The sequence below is a fragment of the Schistocerca cancellata genome, chromosome 3 (assembly GCF_023864275.1).
Source record: "Schistocerca cancellata isolate TAMUIC-IGC-003103 chromosome 3, iqSchCanc2.1, whole genome shotgun sequence".
Taxonomy (NCBI): Eukaryota; Metazoa; Arthropoda; class Insecta; order Orthoptera; family Acrididae; genus Schistocerca; species Schistocerca cancellata.
Genome location: NC_064628.1, coordinates 308111374 through 308128236, shown reverse-complemented (window position 1 = coordinate 308128236; position 16863 = coordinate 308111374). Strand labels below are relative to the sequence as shown.

Genomic DNA, 16863 nt, shown 5'->3' with positions numbered 1-16863 from the left:
GAAGAAGCTACTTGCCATTCTTCAAGAGTTCTCTGAATGCTTCAATCCACAGGTGAAGAGCAAATTAGACAAATAGACGGTGAAGCACTGGATTAGCTCTGGAGACCATCAACCAATAAGTCAAAGAGCAATGGAACGTCGAATAATTTGCGAAGAGATAGAGAAAATGATGAAGAATGACATTCAGCCTTCGCCGAGCCCATGGTCGTCGCCAGTGGTCCTCGTCAGGTAGAAGAATGGCAGTTGGCGTTTTTGTGTGTTAATTACAGGAAGCCTAACAAGATAACTAAAAAGGGCGTTTACCCTCTTCCACGAATTGACGATGCACTAGATTGTATGAAGGGGGCAAAGTTTTTCTCAACCAAAGACATGAACTCGGGATCTGGCAAATCGAAATAGATGAGGCTGATCTTGAGAAAACTGCATTCATCACCCCTGAGGGCCTGTATGAGTTCAAGGTAATGCCGTTTGGTTTGTGTAACGCACCAGCAACTTTTGAACGGATGATGGATAATCTTCTACATCACCTGAAGTGGACGATGTGTCTTTATTATTTAGATGACATTATAGTGTTTTCATATACATTTGATAAACATATAAAAAGACTGAGGACCGTTCTTAAGTGTCTCCAACAAGGCGGACTGAACGTAATCCAAGAAAGTGTCTCTTTGGAGCAAAAGAAATCAAAATACTTGGACACCTTGTGCCAAACGAAGGTGTGCGGCCAGACCCAGAAAAGGTGAGATCTATAACGGAATTTCGTATTCCTAAAAGTATTAGAGATGTTAAAATATTTCTTGGATTATGTCCTTATTACCGTCGTTTTGTCAAAGACATTTGTATCAAAGCCAGGCCACTCCAAGAGTTGTTAAAAGCTGATGCTAAATTTATCGGGGGTGCTGCTCAACAAGATTCTTCCGTTGTGGTGCGAAAAGCTCTGACTACTGACCCTGTACTTGGTCTGTACGATGACAGAGCACCTGCAGAACTACACACAGGTGCCAGTGGGTCTGGAATCGGTGCTGTTCTGGTGCAAATTTCGTATAGAAAAGAGTAGTTTATAGCCTGTGCCTCTAGGACGCTTACAAAAGCCGATGGAAACTACTCAACTACAGAAAGAGATTGTCTTGCTGTGATCTGGGCCATGTGCAGATTTCGACAGTGTCTCTATGGAAGGCCATTCACAGTTGTTACAGACCATCATTCACTTTGTTGCCTGACAGGTCTTAAGAATCCAACAGGACGACTCGCCATGTGGGCATTACGTCTTCAAGAGTATGACATTACCACAGTGTACAAAAGTGGAAGAAAACACCAAGATGCCGACTGTCTTTCAAGAAACGCTGTGCAAGACCATCAAGACTTTTATGAAGATAGTGACTGTCTCGCTGCACTCCAGGATCTCTCTGCTGAGCAGAAGAAGGTCGCCAAGATATCTCAAATTATGCTTGCCTTAAATCGGTCAGTGGATGTGAAAGAACGATTTAAGAGAGTTAATGGGTTACTCTGCAATAAAAACTTTGATCCGCTTGGAATGAGGTGGCTACCAGTGATTCCTAAACACATGCGCGTAGATATTCTACAGAAATTCCATGGCACACCTGAGGCCGGACATTTAGGATTTATTAAGACATACGATAGGATCCGCATGAGATTTTTCTGACCAGGTTTATTTAGGAGTGTCCGTTACTATGAGTCGCACTGTCGAGAGTGCCAGAGGAGAAAGGCAGTTCCTCAGAAACCACCTGGCTGACTCATACCAACTCCACCAACCGAAACGCCTTTCCAGCGTGTTGGGATTGACCTCCTCCGACGATTTCCAACGTCTGCTAGTGGCAACAGATGGATTATTGTTTGCACTTATTATCTGACAAGCTATGCCATTACAAAAGTCGTGAAACCAGCCGAAGCATCCGAGGTAGCCAAATTCATCGTGGAAGACATTGTATTAAAACACGGTGCCCCAAGGTCGCAGATTCGAATCCTGCCTCGGGCATGGATGTGTGTGATGTCCTTAGGTTAGTTAGGTTTAAGTAGTTCTAAGTCCTAGGGGACTAATGACCTCAGATGTTAAGTCCCATAGCGATCAGAGCCATTTGAACAATTTTTGAACCCCAAGGCCGTTAATTACGGATCGAGGGAAAGTTTTTCAATCGACTCTTGTGACAGAGATAAACCGTCGACGCAACATTACTCATCACATGGCGACTGCCTACCATCCGCAAACTAACGGGCTTACTGAACCCCTTAATAAGACCTTGGGCAACATGCTATCAATGTTCGTCAATGTTGAGCAGAGCAACTGGGACGAGGTGCTACCTTTCGTGACGTTTGCCTGCAACACCGCCAAACAAGACACCACAGGATTTGCGTCCTTTTTCCTGACTCATGGGCGTGAGGCGACTACGACGATGGACAGTGTTTCCGTTACATCCTGATGACGTGGACGAAGACTACTTCGGCCAGGTGTTAACCAGAGCTGATGGAGCCCGGCAGTTAGCTCGACCTCGCACGCTGCAGGCTCAAGAAAACGATCTCCGAAGGTATGACGCGAGCCACTGCCCTGTAGTCTACCAGCCTGGTGATATCGTCTGGATCTTCGCTCCTGTTTAGAAGATTGGTCTCTCTGAGAAGCTCCTCAGGCGCTACTTTGGACCTTATAAGGTTTTTAAGAGAGTTGTCTGATGTTATTTATGAAGTTGACGATTTCGACCCCGACTCAAGACGACAAAAGATAAGAGATACGGTCCATGTCTTTCGAATGTAGGATCCTGCAACCCAGTGTAAATTCGAAGTTCCAGCGACAGGCAACAAGCGGAAATGTGACGAAGAGCGTAGCGGCAAAAGAAGTTATAAGATCACCGCCAGGGCGAGCATCATTCATCTGTAGTAGTCGGAGCATGCAGGACCGATGACTAGTTCCCGGGCTAGGAGGACGTAACACCGAGACGCTGTGCTGTTGAGGAGGGAGCAATGTGGCAGCAGAAGATGAGTAGCGCCGTGGTGTAGTGATTATGATACTGAGTTGTTGCCTCGAGGGTCGTGACTTCAGAACTTACCGGGACAGTGCAATTTTAATTTCTATTTTCGGTTTGAGTACATTCTAGAAGTATCGACATATGTCAAGAAGAATCATTGTACTAGAATGTTCTGTAGCTGTATATATACTGTACGTGTTCTGGCCGGAGGCAGTTCGCTCCGCGCTCTGGTATGTGCAGGTGCTTAATAAACCTTCGTTAAGTGAACTTAGTGTTCGTCATTCATCTAATTACACCTTCTTCTACGTGGCATTTACCACTAACAACAAACAAAATAGAAACTTCGTCACAAAAGTAAAACTGTATGCCGGAGCAGGGCTCGAGCTCGGGTCCCTCACCTTTTGCGGTCAAGTGCTCTACCAACTTCATTTTTATTTTTACTTTATTTTAACGGGCCGCCTACGAAGGTTTTTTTTTTTAAGGCGCATAGTCAGTGACGGGCTGGAGGAGGCAAGGCGGGCAAGGGTCGAATTCCGAGATCTGGCCACGATGCCTCCCTCGTCCTACCACCGAAGAGCACAATCACATTTTTTTTATTTTTTGTTTTAATATAATAAGCAACAAAAACAAAGGAGCCATTCACCAAAAATAATGACGATAATGTGAACTAAAAAAGAGCCATCTTGCCCGCTGGGATCACCTTATCGAAGCGGGTGGCAAGTAAGAGGCGGTCGTCATTGCAATTGGCATCACCACTCATCAACCGTCGCGGTGTCCGGGGCCGCTGCACACATGCGACAATTTCTGTTACCGTAGGGGAATCGTGGAAACATCACGTCTACAAGTCAACTACTTCTCACACCTGGCACATCCCAACTGGGCGGTGGGTCCATGAATGACGACCCCAAATAGTTAGCAAAAAGGCTCTGGTATTGCGTTCTGTTTGTTAAGACCAAGAACTCGTCGATTATGTACTGCCACAAATCGAAGACTTCCTTTTCTCAGTCACGTACGTGTAGTGTATCGCATGTGCGGCTGGTCCCGGCGGAGGTTCGAGTCCTCCCTGGGGCATGGGTTTGTGTGTTTGTCCTTAGGATAATTTAGTTTAAGTAGTGTGTAAGCTTAGGGACTGATGACCATAGTGGTTAAGTCCCATAAGATTTCACACCATTTGAAGATTTTGTAGTGTATCGCTATTCCTTGTACCCAACTGACCGCATTCACCGGGTCATCGGGAAATAGACGGCGTCGGAATGAAAGAGGTTCAGGGGTACAATCGAAACATAGGGGCGGCGTAGCACGAAACCCAGTACCTGGCGAATCAGTTTCCAGCACTCGCGTGCAGGGCCACAGTTCAGTCTGTGTTCGGCCGTATCTACCGTCACACTACGGGGGCACAAAAAGTGTCAGTTAGGTGAATGGCATGTAGTCTTCGTCGTGTCGGAAATTTCTCGTCAGTGACCACATACCACGTCGATCACACTAAAGTGGACAGGAAGGGCGCATGGATGGCTCTGCCAAACCTGCGACCAGCCGACCTTGGGGTGGCGTCGTATAATGTCGTTAACCTAATTTCAGCGTTGGAGAACATTATAATAAATCTTCACTGTCGGATTCCGTGTATCCGGCATAACTCCCAACATATGGCTGTGCTCCACGAAAAACGTCGTAATTGTAATAGCGAGGGTGATAAATGTCCAACAGGTACCGGTCGGCACAACCTAAGTGGGGGACACCTCTGTTATCAGGATGCCAGGGAAATTGTCTGTTGGTGAAAGCCAGAGTCGCCGCATTGAGCGATAGTACAACGCCAACGCTCTGTACTTGGCGCGAATCAGTCCAACACCTACTTTGTGGACGCACTCCGTCTTCAGGCCACAAGTGGCCAATCGGGACCATCTGACCGCCGTGTCATCCTCAGCTAAGGATATGGATAGGCGTTTGGTCAGCATACCGCTCTGGTTTTCTTTGACCGAAGCCGCTACTATTCGGTCAAGTAGCTCCTCAAGTGGCTTCACAGGGCTGAGTGCACCCCGAAAAATGACAACAGCGCATGGCGGTCCGGATGGTCACCCATCCAAGTGCTGGCCACGCCCGACAGCGCTTAACTTCAGTGATCTGACGGGAACCGGTGTATCCACTGCGGCAACGCCGTTGCCTCCTTAGTGGGAGGCTAAGTAACAAAACGGATCGTAAAAACTGCACCAGCGTTCACCACGTGTCCGAACACTGCCTTTATCCTGGAAGCCATCGTGTCTGTCGCCGGTAATACGTAGGCATAGTGGTTAAGTTGAGAAGCCATGTACACATTGACGTACTGAGCGCGTTGCAAAACGTCCAATGATCTAAATTTGTGGAGGTGAGCCTCTATGCGGAGTCGTCGTAAGATCTTACGATAAGTAAAGGCCGCCGTACGTTGTATTTGTCGATGGAGCAATATCCCTAAACATTTGAGCATTGAGACTTTTGTTAGGGATACATCCAGTTCTGCAGACGTGCTTTGTCCCATCTCCATGTAGAGTGATTTCTGGAGGTTGATCACTCTACCTGCCCCTGCCCCATACTATTTGAGACAGGAAAGCGCCGTTCGTATTTCGTCACCAGTCAGTGCTAAGAACATCACACCATCGGCGTATGCGCCAAATGGGAAGGTCAGGGAGCGGAGGCTAAGACCTACCAAACGTCTCTGCAGTCTGTGAAGAGCTGGTTCGAGGGCAATGGTGAATAATATGGCAGAAAGAGGACAACCCTGTCTGACGGACCAGTTGACACGGCCTGGGACGAACAGATAGCCGTTTACCATAATTCTCGTGGCCTCCCCATGGATCAAACGAAGCACAACAGAGGTCTTCTTGCATGGGATACCTATGTGTTCCATAACTGCACGCAGAAAACCATGTTCGACACGACAGAAACCGTGGTCAAAATCCAGCGCAACAAGAGCGCCGTGGAGACGGCATGTTTGCATCAGCGCCATCACGCCTCTACACGTGCTCAAAGTCGTAAACACATTAGCGTTGCCTCCGAGGCAGGTTTGATCAGTGTGAATGGCCGCCATTACCGTAGATTTGAGCCTCTCATGGAGGATGCGTGTCAACAGTTTGTAGCATTGTCAATGGTCGAAAATCAAGTGGGCGACAGCCTCCTCCGGTTTGGGCACCGGAATCAAGAGGCCCTCAGTGAATTCAGATGGTATTTGATAATCAGGGTTCAGGAGTTATCTGTTCATGCTGACCCACATCGGTCCCATAAGATCAAAAAACCTTTTGTAAAATTCAAGAGGGAATCCGTCAGGGCCTGGCGTTTGTGTTGGGAGATCCGCGCAACATAGCCTCTCCTAGCTCTTCCGAAGTCACCTCCGAAAAGAGCGTAGCATCATCTTGTGGGTTCCGAGAGACGAATAGGTCGGACAGGACTTCCCTGACTCTTACATCCATGTTGTACTCTCGCTCATATAGAAGTGTATATGACTGTGTGAACGCTCGGACGATGTCCATTTGCGTTTCAGCTCGTCGTCCATCCTTCGTCTCGACATCCGTAATGAGGTGCCTCTTGCGTCGTCTCCTATCTTGGATGATATGATGGAGGGAAGGTCGTTCTCCTCGAACATCATTAGTTGCCCTCGCCCGCACCTGCACACCGGCGAGACGTACGGCGGTGATACGTAGCAATTGTGCCTTGACGTGGTGTTCTGCCGATTGTCGTTCCGGCGACGGCGGTTGCACAGCCAGTTCGCGAGCACAGTATAGTAGAAATTAGTGGTCGCAGTATATCAGCGCGCTCTATCTCGTCCACAGCTGGCTAATGTTCGGCAGAAGGCGGATTTGACACACCGTAACCACCACTGAAGTATGGAACCGTAGGCGGGTAATCGCCGGTGGCATCTGCTCCATGTGGATTCAACTTCGTGTCTGCAATTTACATCAAGAAGGGCCACACTGAGGCGCCACTGATCTCTACTTCGTCGGACGCGCTGGCGGGGGAGGGTGAGGGTGCACACATACACTAGGTGGTTCGTGAACGCTGCGTGCCACATCTCAGCGTCGATAACCGCAGATCGCAGGCCGCATATGACGTAAACTCCATCCAAACGGCTCACGGAATGACTAGTAAAGTAGGTGTATGCCTTTCGGTCGCCACGTTGTATGAGTCATGTGTCCGACAAAGCCAAGTCCTTTACAGGTGCCTGAAGTGCTGGGCAGGTGATATAGTGCGCCATCTGGTCGGATGGTCTGAGCGCACAATTGAAATCTCCGCCCACGACTAATCGGTCGGCATTGCCCTGGAAGAGCAGTCTTCGGAAAAAAATATGCGGCGTTCTCTCCTTCTGTCGGTGCCGGAACGAGCAAACCGGTTCAGCAGACAAACTGTACCAACCGTGAGTGCGAGCCCCCGGGGCGACGGTAAACAGGATACATCAGTTGTCATAATCCCGCCCCTCAGCAGAATAGCCGTACCTCCTCCGCCCACGTCTGAAGGCATAGCGTTGACGTCATATCCGCAGGTATCGATACAGAGTCCTGATCGGACTTCTTGAAGGAAAACAACATCCCGATCCACAGCTCGTAACGTATCTTGCAACGGGTTTGAGATCAGAAGTAGCGCCGTTGAATTTGATCGTGGCGAGGCGGTATGCCTGTTCCATCAAGTATTTGGGGCTGTCCTTGCTATTACAGGTGGGCAGTAGTCGCGGTGTGGAGCGTCTTCAGGCCGCAGAGATAGGAAGCGACGGGTGTGGGTCATGCCGACCTAGGCGTCTGTCGCCGTCAACGTAGACGGCATCGATGTATCGTCAGGGTCCTGAAATGCATCCTACATCTCCATCTCCTGCGCCCAGTCTCCCGGGGATGTCGATACCACTGGATATCGAGAGGCAGACGTAGTCGTGGATGGATCCCCGGGGGCGGGGCTTCTGTGATCTCCCGCATCCCCACAGTGCGCGGACCCACCGGTAGCGAGAGATGACATCAACCCGTGCGATACGTTAGTATCAGCCGTGTCAGATCGGTTTATCGGCTGACGCACCTCATCATCCATCGTTGCTTCTCGGGCCGCTCTACTACGTCGGTCGTTATGCGCAGTTTCTTATGGCGCTTTGACGATTTCTGTTTACGCTGTCTCGCCTCTGTGTCTGTGTTCGTCACCTTCCACAACACCGTCGGCCTGTCGTTGTATCGGTGCGTCTGGGCTCGACGAGAGGGCAGCAGAGGTATCGGCGCTGGAAGACGCAGGGGGCTCCTCAGGAACTGTTGCAGGGGCCTCCAGGGTTTGCACCAATATAGAAGGGTCGTCATAAACAGCTGGCGTCTCCCGTCTCGCCGCCGTAACATACGTAATCGGCATAGAGGTCGCTATTGACGGTCGAATCGGCTGAAGGCGTCTGCACGAGACGGCGTTGCAGGCATTCGGTACGCACGTGTCCTATCTGTCCACATCCGTAGCAGGTCCTCTGCTGACCGTCGTAAATAATTATCGCAGGGCAACCAGCGATCGTGAGAAACGAAGGTATATGGCGGTGCAATTCAATACGGACCTGCCGCACCCCGTAAAGGACGGGATAAGTTTCGAAGGTCTTCCATTTTTCGGCCGTATGGCTGAGGACTGCGCCATAGGGTCGAAGAGCAAGGGTGGCCAGATCCGCTGGAACTTCAAATGGTAGCTCAAACACGCGAACATTTTGTATTCCCAGTCCAATACGTTCAATCGTTACCACACCCACGTTTGCGTCAGAGTGGCAGAACCTATAACCTTCCGACGAACCTCATAGTCAGTGAACTTAAGGTAGACAACGCTGGAGACTATAGATAACTGGATACCTAGCAGCTCTTTCGGGTCAACACGTACCATATCGCGTAAAAATCTCTCTGCTTCGTGGACCTTGGGTCTAGAGTACGTAGTTTCAAACTGCAGCTTGATCGTGGCTTTCCTATACGAAAGAGCCATTGGATGTCAGGAACGTAACTATACCACCCAACACTAGCGCGGCGGCACGGTAAACAACAACACACTCGGAAACACGACACGGAGCGGCCGGGACGTACCGCACCTCTCCACAGCCAAAGGCCAATTGCCGACCATCTGAGGTATCCAGACACAACTCGCGTCAGGTCCGCATAGCTTTATTTTCGCAGTACCTCATCTCCTTCCAAATTTCACGGAAGCTCCCCTACGAAACTTGCAGGACTAGCACTCTTCGAGGAAAGGCAATGGTCCGGAGTTCGAGTCGCGTTCCGGGAAACAGGCAAGGAGTTTCATATCGCCGCACGCTCTACTGCAGAGTGCAATTTCTTTCTGGAACAAACAAAATTATGAGGAAAATTGGTTAAAACCCGTCTGCGATCTCATAGAAAATTGCTATTTGAACTCCACGCAGTGTATTTCTTAAAAGCTATTTCCGTTTTTTTAATTTTTTTTAATTTCTGGTTTTGAAAATTACTAAACGTATATACTTCATGCAGTGTTCGCACAATTTTAAATTTTGGAAAAGATTCAGACCAGCAAAAAATTACGTTAAAATTTTGAGGTAGTTTTTGATTCTGATGACAGCGAGCGACGCGACATTAAAATATTGAGTGACTGTCAGTGTAAATCAGCTAATTGAACATGTATCTAACCGAGGACCTAGAGTGTCAGTCTCTAGAATGTACAGTGCCGTAAGTTGCCTGTGAGTTTATGATTACTGTTGGTGCTGTATGTTAAAATACACATATTTTGGGTCACTAGAAGTTCTACACGTGCGCCATAATGCATGTATAGATTTTTGTCTCCTTTCGGCTTCCACTCGTGCTCAGGGTCAGATTTTCGTTGAGATTATCGCGTACCGTCTTTTTAGTGGTATGGCTTGTATACAGCGTAAGAGCTATGGGAGGCACAGCCAGACACGAACTACTTCGGAGCTTTCCGTCGAGCGCGTATGAAATCCGATTATTGATTCCGGCTGCTGGCGGGGGCCCCTCAGAGGGCGCGCGGGTCGCCGTACGGGAATCGCTGAACCGTGGCTGCGATTGTCGCCCTCAAATTCAGATAGAGAGGGGGGGGGGGGAATTACCGAGCGCAGCGTCCGGCGCGGAATCTGCCCACTTCAAAGGTACTATTTGCGGCTTAATAGCTCTGCTAGAGCGGAGTGGCGTCACGAGAGTTCTGTCACCAGTATGACGATGAAAGGGTGTCGGCAGAAAGAGCTGGAGAGTGAGGCGAGTGCTGGCCGCTAATGGACAACCCAATAACGAGAAATTAAAAAAAATAATAAAAAAAGAAAAGGTCAAGGCCGCAGAAACCAGCTGCGGCGGCCGCGATGGGAAAAGACTCGTCTGCTCTTTTGTTGCGTCAGCTGATTGGCGCCTGCGTAGCGCGAGCAGTCCCGTCCCTGTTGTGCTTGTACGGCTGCTCTTATTGCGGATTACGCGCGCTCGCATAGAGAATGCTAAGCTGCAACTGATTGAGTTTTAAAATAGCTCGTCCACTGGAAGCGCAGACAGTCGGGGTATTTTCACTAAGCTCACTGAAGCACGACCTTAAACAAAAATAACGCCCGCAAATTGAAAGGCAGCGTTGCGTGAGATTTAGTGTAACGGATATTTCTGTCCGCCGTAGCTAGCCGTTAGTAGCAGGAGAGGCCAGTAACCTGTCCCTGTAACTTCGTAAACAACATGGAACGAACTTTTCTCGACGTCAGTGGCACTACGCATGCGCGCACTTTCTCTCGCGCTTGCGCCTGTGTGTATGTGTGTGTATACGCGTGTGTCTGGGAGGGTGGGGAGAGGGGGGTGGAGAAGCTGAGAGATGCTGTCAGCATTGCGTTCATGTGATAATTGTTATGGAAATTTTTATAATAACAATTTGTGATGCGACTTAAAAGTGTCTCACTGCATAAATTCCATAACATAAATCCAAAGGCTTGGATTTAAGTTTCCAATTTGTTTTAGGAACTTTTTCAGCGTTCGACAAGTTTTTTTCCCACTCTCTGGTAACTATTGCAATAGAGCATCAATTATTCGGAGCCATTGAGGTTCGGACAGTGTTCGGATAACTAATTTTTTGGATAATCGATCATTTACGAAAACCTTTTGTACCAGTTCATACGAATATGATATAAAAAAATACAGGTTTTCATCCTGGATGTCTTATGTCCGTAATTCCAACAGCTTTCTCACAAATCAAAGGGTCGTTTATTGCTTCTTCCTGGATACGTTTCTGTATAGACCATGTGTGAATTGCTTTATCTAAATCCTTGCTTTCTTCAATTTTCATCATTTTTCTGTGCAAGTTTTCATCTTCTCTGTGAAGTATACACGCAAAATGTATAATCCTGTCACTGTTATTTCCGACAATGTGGCATTTTCAGTTTCACATCTACATCTACATACATACCCCGGAAAGCACCGTACGGCGCGTGTCGGGAGATACCCTGTACCACAAATAGTCACTTCCTTTCCTGACCCACTCGCAAATAGAGCGAGGGAGAAGTGGTTGTCAAGACGCCTTCGTATGAGCGCTAATTTCTCTCATCTTACCTTCGTATCCTTATCTGAAATATAAGTTGGTGGCAGCAGAACCGTTCTGTGATTACCTTTAAATGCCGGTTTTCTAAATTTTCTCAATTATTTTCCTCGAAAGGAACGTCGCGTTCCCTCTACGGATTCCCATATAAGTTGCCGGAGTATCTTCATAATATTTGCATGTTGTTCCATCCTACCGATAACAAATCTAGCAGCCCGTTTCTGAATTGCTTCGATGTATTCCTTTAAGTCAATCTGGTGCGTATCCCCAACACTCGAGCTGTACTCAAAAACAGGTCGCACCAGCGTCTTACGGTTCAAGTGGCTCTGAGGACTATGGGACTTAACATCTGAGGTCATCAGTCCCCTAGACTTGGAAACTACTTAAACCTAACTAACCTAAGGACAGCACACACAGCCATGCCCGAGGCAGAATTCGAACCTGCGACCGTAGCAACAGCGCGGTTCCGGACTGAAGCGTCTAGAACCGCTCGGCCACAGTGGCCGGCAGCGTCTTATGTGCGGTCTCGTTTAGAGAGGTATCACACTTCCCGAAAATTCACCGAGTCAACCAATGTTGACCATTTACCTTTCCTACCACAATCCTCACATTACTGTTTCTTTTCATATCGCTCTGGAACGTTAAGTCCACATATTTAAAAGACGTGACTGCGTCAAACAGGGCACCACTAATGCTGTATTCGAGCATTATGGGTTTCTTTTTCCTATTCATCTGCATTAGCTTAATTTTTTCTACATTTAGAGCTAACCATCATTCATTACACCAATTAGAAATTTTGTCTAATTCATCGAGTACCGCCCACAGTTACTAAGCGATGACACCTTACCTCAGATGTCTGCCCACCCTGGCCACCATATCATCTATGTATACAGAATAATACTGGCCTTATCACAAGTCCTTGGGGCGCTCTTGATGATACCGTTGTCTCTGATGAACACTCACCATCGAGGACAACATACTGGGTTCTGTCACTTACAAAGTCTTCGAGTCACTCACATATCTGGGAACCTATTTCGTATGCTCCTACCTTCGTTAACAGACCGCAGTGTGGCACCGTCTCAAATGCTTTTCGCAAATCTAGAAACATATAATCTGTCTGTTCTCCTTCATTCATAGTGCACAGTCTACCATATAACAAAAAGAGCAGTCTGAGTTTCGCTCAGGTAACGCTTTCTACAACTGTGCTAATTCGTGGACATAAGGTTTTCGATTTCTAGGAAATGTATTATATTTGACTGGGAATCTGCTGCTTGCCGAGGCTTGGGTCCAATCTTTTACCCTTGTGTGAACAGGACTCACCTACGCTTGTTTCCAGTCGCTTGTGAGATTCATGATGAATGCAAGCTAAATAAGGTTCAAATGGTTCAAATGGCTCTGAGCACTATGGGACTTAACTTCTAAGGTCATCAGTCCCCTAGAACTTAGAACTACTTAAACGTAACTAACCTAAGGACATCACACACATCCATGCCCGAGGCAGGATTCGAACCTGCGACCGTAGCGGTCTCGCGGTTCCAGACTGCAGCGCCAGAACCGCGCGGCTACTTCGGCCGGCTTATCATTTTAAAACTCCCGCTAAATGTAATTACCTCCCACTTTTTGTGATAATATTTAATACTGTCTTTATACATGGTGTTTCAGAAGTGATGGTCAATAATTCACACGTGGGAAGTACAGCCCAAAAGTAGCTAAAAATCTCCAACAAGCGTGGGTCCGTAAATCAACCGTTGCTGAGTTGGGAACCAAATGTAAACGGCCCTCGATACCGTGGTATTTACTTTGGTATCTCGAGGTTTGGAATCGACTATCTGTTTGTTTACGCATGCGCCACTACTTCCCTTTCCCCTTCCGTCCACTGTGCCGTACCGCTCTCACAATCAGTTACGAACATGAAGGCACCATGGACAGAGGTTACACGACCAATGAAGGGTATGCTGACAGGCACGTAAGGTATGGTAAAGCGAATGGCAGGACCCTTGAGGCTGCACGATTGTAAGAAGAAGCTTTTCCCCTCCGCAGGCAGCCCGACTTGCGTGCATTTAGCCGATTACATCAGGGCGTTAGAGAAACTGGGAATTTTGTACGCCATGTACGAGAAGGTCGACCCAGATCCATAACACCCAGTGTTGAGGAAAAGACGTTACACATTGTACACGAACGTCCGAGTACTTCAACAAGGAAGGTTGCTACCCAAGGGCGTGTCCTGGGTCATAGCAGAGTGTGGTGGATTTTACATCGGCAAGTACTCTATCCATATCATCTCAGATGATTGCAAGCCTTCAACAACGCAGACTTCCCTTCTAGAGAGAATTTCTGCCAATGGGTGCACAACAGTGAACCCTGAATACCCTGTTCGTAAGCAGTATTCTCTTCAAGGATGAGGCTGGATTTACCCGTGCTGGTATTTGTAAAAATCGTTAACTGTCACATTCGGGCCGATGTCAGTCTAAATGCAACGACATAACAGCGTTGATCATTGAACGTCTGTGCAGGACTGCTCGGAGGCAGCATAATTATATCACACTTCCTACCACAGAGACTAACCGGACAGCAGAACATCCTGTTTCTACGGACTGTACTTTCAGATGTAGATGATGATGTCCCACTGAACCAACGCCTGAACATGTGGTTCATGCAAGAAGGTGCTCCAGCACATTTTCATCTACGAGTGCTCCGGCTTCTACCTTGGACGTATGGTCAACATAGTGTGAGTAGAGAGGGGCCTGTGCCATGGCCTCCAAGGTCTTCGGATTTAAATCCAATGGATTTCTGTGTGTGGGGTCATGTGAAAAGCCTGGTCTACGCTACCGAGCTCAACTTTCTTGCGGAATTACGCTTGCGGATTGAAGCAGCCTTCCAGCAATTCTCCAGGACTGCCTGAGAGGATTCGCAACTCATTTCAGAGACAAGTTCAATGTTGCATTCAGACGCGTGGACAACATTTCAAACACATACTTTAACGTTTGGAGATACCATGTGTTCCTAGACACTGACGAGCCGCAACAGAAAATGTGTCGTATCTCAACAACGTTTGATTTGTGGACCCATGTTTATTGGAGCTTTTTAGCTAGTTTTGGCCGGTGTTCTCCATGTGTGAATTATTAACCATCACTTTTCAAATGGCTCTAAGCACTATGGGACTTAACATCTGAGGTCATCAGTCCCTTAGACTTAGAACTACTTAAACCTAACTAACCTAAGGACATCACACACATCCATGCCCGATGCAGGATTCGAACCTGCGACCGTAGCGGTGGCGTGGTTCCAGACTGCAGCGCCTAGAACCGCTCGGCCACTCCGGCCGTCTGATGGCGTTAGTGCAGACGACCATCGGTCTAGTGTAGAAGAAATGTGATTTACCCGAATAGCCGATACGTTTCCATTGTTCGACGGTTGAATCCCGACGGTCCGGCGCCCACTGCAATCGAAAATGACGTTGTCATTGGACACTTAGGAGTAGTCGGCTGCTGAGCTTCACGTTCCACAATGTGCGACGAACGGTGCGCTCCTAAACTCTTGCGCGTGCACCAGCATTGTGCACCATCTGTCCTTCTTTACAGAGCAGACAAGCCTTCGAACCCATCATTCAGTGAAGAGTCGTGGACGTCCAACCATTTAGTGGTAGTTTCACTGTCCTTTTACCTCTTTCCGCAGATGCATGTGAACAGCTTCACCGTGTTTGTGGTACTCGTTCACCGATTCACCGGCTCTGCTTAATAATAATTGCCCTTTGACAATGTCGCTTATCTCAATAGATTTCCCCGTTTGCAGCCCATACCTTCGCTAGGATTATCCGCCCTCCATGTCTGCTCCACTTATATCCTTTAGTTACCGCGTCACGTGCCCGCAACGCCACCAGGCGGCATCCAACGTCGCGGTGAGTAGTGTTCATCATGTTTTTGCTTGTAAGTGTGTGACTCCCAATGTGTGAAGCAGAAATCACTACATTTGACGATCATCTTTTCCAGACGAAAGTCGCAAATAATATAAATAAATAATAACGAATTAAGAATGGGTCGCCTTTTATTCTTCTGAAATACATACTTACAGATTATGTTTTGGTTAGGAGATATGTTACGTCGGATTTTGTTATTATTTAAATAACATATGCACCTTTTATTTTACATCATCAGCCACAGGTCTAACGTAGTACACCATGTCATCTGTAGACATGAGGGATGTTAGGATATCGTCTGCATTGAATTTTTGTTTATAATCCAATCTTTAAAATGTATGTTCGGGTAAAAGATGTGGCATATACTCGTTTTAGCCCTTTCCTTTGTAGTATTTAGCTAGTTTTGAATTGTGGCAGGTTTGTTTTTGTGTACCAAGCGTGTTTTTTGCATAGCTGGACTGACCTGTGGACATCACTAAAAACTTAGTGAAGCTTAGATATCGAGAAGTATTTGGTATAGTTTGTTATTCGTGGATTGTGTTTTGTATTTGGCAGTGTTTACTCACGTTGTGTCCTGTTTTGTTGTCTGTTTCGTGTATGTGTATGTGCGGCTGTGTGCGTCATCCGATAGTTAGTTCAGCGTGTTGCACAGTGTTTTGTTACACAGTACTGTTTTGCCATCGATAACTTTTTGTCCTGTGTGACAGCTTTTTGGATGTGGTACTTCTGTTTCTATGCGACTGGGATGCTGGTTGTTTTCGATGAGGTGGTCTGTAGATGTAGAACGTGTACCGTCGTTTTTCAGTGATCTTAAATGGTCTGAGTGTCTTATCGTGAAATTGCTACGTATCTATCCAATGTATATCGAGTCACAGTGTATATAGGTCAGCTGGTATATGCTTGCTTGTTGAATTTATCTGTGGTGATGTTGGCTGCAGGGCGTTGTTTGTTTTATATTCCACATGCGTATCCTGTTTTCTCATGATTTTCCTTATTCTGCGTGTTATTTTGTTATAAAATGTTCGTGTGTTCCATGTTTTCGTGTTGTTTGTGGTTTCTTCATCGTGCGTGTCTTTTGTGTTCTCTGATGTGTGTTGCTGGCGTGTTGTGACACTGTTGTGTCCGTTCGGTGTCAGTTATGTTTTTATTTTAAGATTTTGTTTGTCAACAGTGTTTATTTCGTAACCGTTTTCTGTGGCAGTCTGTCTGATTACTTTTAGTTCTTGCGTATAGCTATCTTTGTCTATTGTAATTTCGTTCAGTTTGTGTAGGAGGTATCTGAGGGTGACCTGCTTGTGGACTGTTGGGTAATTTGCCCTGTTGTGAATCACTGTACTGATTGATGTAGGTTCCTTTATGTGCTCCCACATATCAACTGAAGAAATAATCAAATAATTGAAAGACAAATGAGACAAACATTATCCCGCAAACTCAGGCACAAGTAGTCTCAAATATTTTGAAACTAACCAC

General features: G+C 47.1%; 1 protein-coding gene and 1 pseudogene across 1 annotated transcript in view; one reads left to right on the top strand and one right to left on the bottom strand.

Moving 5' to 3' along the window:
* Positions 1-16863, top strand: part of LOC126176285 (sodium/hydrogen exchanger 3) — a 649283-nt gene that overhangs the window by 340708 nt on the left and 291712 nt on the right. The window lies entirely within an intron of this gene.
* On the bottom strand, positions 5020-5137 carry LOC126177377 (5S ribosomal RNA; annotated as a pseudogene).